The sequence below is a fragment of the Canis lupus genome, chromosome 5, assembly GCF_011100685.1.
Source record: "Canis lupus familiaris isolate Mischka breed German Shepherd chromosome 5, alternate assembly UU_Cfam_GSD_1.0, whole genome shotgun sequence".
Lineage (NCBI taxonomy): Eukaryota > Metazoa > Chordata > Mammalia > Carnivora > Canidae > Canis > Canis lupus.
This window is the reverse complement of record NC_049226.1, coordinates 64,436,922-64,442,948: the sequence shown is the minus strand read 5'-3', so window position 1 is coordinate 64,442,948 and position 6,027 is coordinate 64,436,922.

Sequence of the window (6,027 nt, the reverse complement as noted above, 5' to 3'; positions counted from 1 at the left end):
CCACTCTGGAGGCCTATTTTTAGCTCCTGATTCATCTTCTGTTAGGCAAGGATAATGGGCATTGCCATGGTAACCTAGCTACTGCTGAATTCTGGGAGGGCCGATGTTAGTCTCTTTGGGGATGGAGAGGACACAAGAGAATCAGCCTCCTGCATCCATACGGGGAGGCAGCAGGGTTCCAAGATGGGAGGGTGTGTCAGCTGTGTCCTGACCCAACCACTAGCTATGAAGACCCGGCCACAGTTTCAGTGGCAGCAAGATTCAGACCATCCTGAGTTCCATTCAGGAGCAAAGCCAAGGGAAGTTGGCCAATTAAGATCCCAGTGTGGGCAGAAGGCACAGAGGGTCAGCTGAGAAGAATGGGAGGGGGTCCACACACAGCATCAGGAAGAGGCTCTGGGCCAGGGCAAGGCAGGGGGCCTGATGAGCTGGCCCAGAGGAAGGGCCCCTCTGTGGCACTGTTGCCTGAGCAGGGACTGTACTCCCAGAACATGTGGATCAGAGAGGCAGCAGGGGTGGGAGGTCCCCACCTCTACCCTCCACATTGTCCCCCTGCCCTTTCTCTGTGGGCCCACAGGAAGCAGGAGCAGCCAAAGGCAGACTGCCGATGGCACCCTCCTGGACAGGATGAATACAGAAGGCTTGGGTCTGGGGCCAGGCCAGCAGGCAGGCTCGGCTGGGTGCCGGCAGGGGTGTGTGTGGGAGGGCTCCTGGGAGAGGAGGGGTCAGGATGGGGTCACCAGCTCAGCTGTCATGATATGGTGACCGTTACCAGTCAGAGCCCAATCTCTGCCCAGGGCGTAGCTGGCCAATGAGACAGTCCTGGGACTTTTTTTGGCCTTTGGCTTTTCCTCGAGTTCCTCAGCTAGTAGCACGGGAGCCAGGAGCAGCTGGTGACCCCCCCTGCCACCATGTGGGCTGAAACTGCCGGCCAGAAAAATGGCCTGGGAGGCACCTCGTTCTGAGCCAAGACTGAGCTTGTTCTGAGCTAAGACTGGCCAGCTCAGGGAGCCACAAATTTCCTCTCTTCCCAGACCAACTGGTGGTGGGTTTCCACCTCTTGCCACCCAAAGATTCTGGCCCACAGGGATGGCAAGTACTCCCTTCTCACGGAGAAGAAAAGCAAGGCTCCTAACAGTGAAGTGACTTACCCAGGGTCCTACAACTGGCCAGTGGCAGAGGTAGGACCCACCAGCCCCAGGCAATTCCAGGATTTATGTCTTTGGCTACAACACCTTCCATCAAGGGGTGGGATGTATCTGGCTCTGGGCTCTAGCCAGAAAAGCTCTCAGCTGTTGTGGAGACCTGCAGAGCCTCACTCTTGCTCAGAACAGGACAGGACTCGGGTTTTTTCAGCAAGTGGAACTAGAAAGTGTGGACCGAGGACCCAATGGCAGGAGCTACCCTGGGATTGAGTCACTTCAGAAATTGCTCCCCGCCCACTTTTTGGAGTGGTCCCCTTGTCAGAGGTTGGATTTGGGATTTGCAGGCAGCCTGAATGTGCTTCCAATGGCCAGCCACCCAAGCACTGGTCCAGAGTCAGACACCCAAGCTTCCAATAACTGCAAGACCTGGGACAGGTCGCCTCCTCGTCTGCCACATGGGAGTGGATGACTTTAAGTCATGGCCCTAATTCTATGGCAACCTCTGCTATGTTCCTGCTCCTAGACCCTGGGAAGGCTTGGGGTCGTATGTGATCTTCTGAAGCTTGGTCATGAAAATGCCACTCTGCTGTCTCGCTTACTTAAGACACTGGCTCTGGGGACCCAGTTGCCAAGCTACAGAGAAGTCCAAGTAGTCGTCAGAGCTGAGGCCCCGGCCCACCAGGCGTGACTGGGTGGCCACACGAGTGAGACACCGTGAAACGGATGTCACAGTCCTCCAGCCAGCTGAGACCCTGAGCAATCCCCAAGAGAGGGCCTGAGCTAGATGTCCCAGCTAAGCCTCTCCTGTATTCCTGCCCCACAGACATGGTATGAATTCATCCACGTTTGTTGTTCTAAACCACCAAGATGTGGTATAATTTATCCTGCAGCAGCAGATAACTGGTACACTGTCTTTTTTTTTTTTTGGTACACTGTCTTCACAGGGGTCTTGTCAGGGCTGAATGGTGGTGGTGCACAGCGCCTGGCACAAAAGACCAGTTGGTAAATAAATGTTATTTTGCAGAGGAGCATGGCTTCTCCTTCTTACTCTGAGGGACAGTTGTGCCAAAACTCCATCTCTTTGACTGTAAACTTGTCCCCTGCCCCCTGCCCACCTGCCTCCCCCCAGAGCCCGGGCTGGGCCTCAGAAGCCAGCAACTCTAGGTCTGTGTCCACACCTGCGGGTCTGCTCCCACAGTCCCTGAGTCAGCCACACTGGAGGGAGGGGGAGCAGGCAGCTGGGAGCGGGCAGCTGGGCATCAAGACTGTTCTTCCTTCCGCTGCTGAGGACGCGCAGGTGGCACTGTGAGTAAGTGCTTTTAATTGGTGCGGGGGCGCGGGGCTGTGAGACATAGGCACAGGGGCCTGGGCATGGGGGTGGGGGGATGCCGTGGGCGGAACCAGCTTTGCATCCCCCCCCACCGCCTGCCCCCAAGCTGGGGCACCCGGGACCCTTACCTGGCACGGACCCTCTCCCCTGTCAAGGCTGGCAGCATGGCCAGAGGACTGTAGCATGCGGGGCCTCACCGAGCCTGGCTCCAGTCTTATTGGCTGAATTCCCACGGCCCAGCCCCGAGGCTGGCCCCAGGTGAGCACCATTTCCCAGAGGGGGACAAGCTCAGAGGAGTTCAGCTGCTTGGCCGGTCCCAACAGCTGGGGTGCGGGGCTTGCAGCCCGAATCTCAGGATTCAGAGCCCAGAGCCAGAGCCACCAGGCCTTGGGCTGGATGCATATGTGTGAGTGTGTGCGTGTGCAGGGACGTCTGTGTCCTCGGCTGCCTCACAGAAGCCACTTTCTGGCCCCCCAGGGGCACTTTCTGGCCCCCCAGGGGCACTGTGGCAGGCTGCACACAGCCTGCTTTCCTCACTGTCCTGAAGCAACACGGAGCAGGCCAGACCAGGCGTGCGGGCTGATGGCCATGGTCCTTAGAGCCCCATGGCCCTACTCTGGGCCCGCAGGGGTCAGAATGGGGTCACCCATGGCCAGGATGAGGGAAACCCGGTAGATTCAATGTCAATCAGTGCTCAGGTTGGACTGAGCTGGATGGGGACCCCTAGAGCATGGCTGGTGTGAGATGAAGGCCTCGTGGGGTCCGACATCTCCCGATGCTGAGGGGGCTTGGGCACAGCCCTCAGGGGGCACATTTCTCACTCATTCACCCAGTGTTGGCTGGGACCCAGCACAGCTCAGGCTCAGTACCACATACTGAGGAGTGGGGGTCCTACCTCAGGGGACCTGAGCTCAGCAGTGCTGCTGTGCCCAAGTGGCTCCTGCTCCCACCCCCGAGGAAGTGGAAATCCAACCCTGCCCTGACCCTGGCTTCCTCCAGGAGCTCCCAGGCTCTCCCAGCCCCCAGGACCTGTGGCTGACCTCGGGCAACCTGCCTGGGCCTCACTTTGGACTGGCTCCAGCAGTGCCCCATGGTGACACAAGGTGGGGGTGCCCAGGTGAAAGGCAGTGACATAGTTTGGACAGCGGTGTCCCTTGCCAGCCCTGAGCCCAAAGTGCTGATATAGGAGCTGGTGGCAGTGTTGGGGCCAAGGAAACAGGGCAGTGCTTGCCAGGAGGGAAGCATGCCTCTTGGAAGGTTGACTGGGATCCTGGCTCCATCCTCTCGTCCTCACCTGGTAGGACAGTAAACATTTCGTAAACACCCACTGTGTGCTGACACTGAGAGCAGAGTGATTTATGTCTATGCAACCGACACGGACAGGCCGGCCTTGAAGATGCCAGGAGGTGGCTGTACCACTGGGTACACTGGGTGCCACTGGGTGGCTGTACGAAGCCAGCAGCTGCCCTGCCTACCGACGGGAGCATCCGGGCCATGGGACACAGATACTGGAGGCACCTGACACTTGCCCTCCCCTCTTCTGTGGTAACAAGGCTCCAGCATTCAACAGGGCACATAGGTGTCCTATAGAGACTACATTTCTCCTGCTGTGAACACCTGACTACATTTTCGCTAATAATGTGAGGGTGAGTGGTTTGTGCTTCAGGGCTTCTTCTCTTCTCCCTCCTGTTGCTTGGATTGAGACGTCATGGCTGGAAGTCAGCAGCCCTCTTAGACACTTGGAAGTGAACTTGGAAGTAGACACCATACAGAGTAGATCAAGAAGATGGGAGGGCCCAGATCCTGGACACAGTCCTGGAATGGCCACGTGTGAATTTCTTGAATGTGAAACAGATATACGGGATCCCTGGGTGGCGCAGCGGTTTGGCGCCTGCCTTTGGCCCAGGTCGCGATCCTGGAGACCCGGGATCGAGTCCCACGTCAGGCTCCCGGTGCATGGAGCCTGCTTCTCCCTCTGCCTATGTCTCTGCCTCTCTCTCTCTCTGTGACTATCATACAAAAAAAAAAAAAAAAAAAAAGAAACAGATATAAACTTGAATGATCCATACAACAGGTTCTTTTTTATTTTTTAAAGATTTTATTTATTTATTCATGAGAGATATATATAGAGAGAAGCAGAGACACAGGCAGAGGGAGAAGCAGGCTCCATGCAGGGAGCCCGACATGGGACTCGATCCCGGGACTCCAGGATCACACCCCGGGCCAAAGGCAGGCCCTAAACCGCTGAGCCACCCAGGGATCCCTACAACAGGTTCTAAAACACTTGCATCAAATAACTTTCTGGAAAATGTCTGCCATCACTGCTATGAGTGATGTTGTAGAAAAAAGCCTCAGAAGAGGCAGCTGGCTCAGCCTTGGTGATACAGGAAGGCTTCCCTGAGGAGGTGGCATGTAGGTGGAGATCTAAGGAGTGGGAATAGGCAGTCACTTCTGGGGCAGACAGTGACCTCTCAGAGCTGGGGGTGGGGGGTGCAGGACCATCAGAAGCTCCCTTCTGGCTCCTGAATTCCTTGCTTAGTGGTCAGACCCTGCCGTAAGTGGACCTCAGTCATGCCTTCAGGTGTGTTCCAGCAGACTATCTTGTCTTCCTCTGCTTCTGGGTCTTGGACCTCATTACTGAACATATTTTTTTTTTCTTCTAACAAAGGCAGTCTGTGTTCCTTGTAGAAAAAGGTCAAAGTCTTTGCATCCCCGCCGCCCAGAAGCAGGAAGTGCCAATGCCCTATCTGTTTTAAGTGAGACAAAAGAGGCATTGGGCTGGACCTTCTACCAGGCCTCCCACCCTTGGGTTCTTGAGCTGACACCCATGCCTGGCCTCCACTTACCCCTGAAAGCTGATGAGTCTGCCTCCAGAAGGTGAAGCAGGGAGGCTCTGACGGCGCCACTTTGGGCTGGACACCCTCCCCCACAGCAGGGGCCTCACTCACAGAAGCCCCAGGTCTCTCCAGCTGGAGAGGGTCCAGGACAGAGAACCCCCAGAGGGACTGCCAGACCTCACCTTCTCCTTCTATGACCATCTGGTAGATCTGGACACTCGCCCCCAGTCCACACCCAGAGGAACAAGCATATGTATCACCTATACCTGTGAACAAGTATGCAGGGCAAGCCGGCACAGGGGTAGCTCAGGAGGCCATCAACATGACAATGGACCCATAAATTGTGGAAAATCCACAGAGAGGAGCTCTAGACTGCAGCGAAACCAAAGAACTCTGAGACCCTTAAGTAAGACCCGGCAAAGAAGGGAGACATAAGGCAATGCCTACTGTGTGTGGTCCATTTACACGAAGTTCAAGGACAGGAGGTATGAGTGTTAGAAGCACAGGAATGATGTGTCTTGTTCTGGGTATTGAAATATAATGTACAACGTGTGTGTACATTTGCATGTGGAGGTTACATCTAAGGGAGCAGGTGTTTCTCCCTGCCGGCCCCGGCCTGGCCCTAGGTGCCTGGTTGACGCACTCCTGCCCCTGCCCAGGCCCTCTCAGCCGAGTCAGTGGACTTGCCCACTGACTCCACAGCTGGACCAGCAGA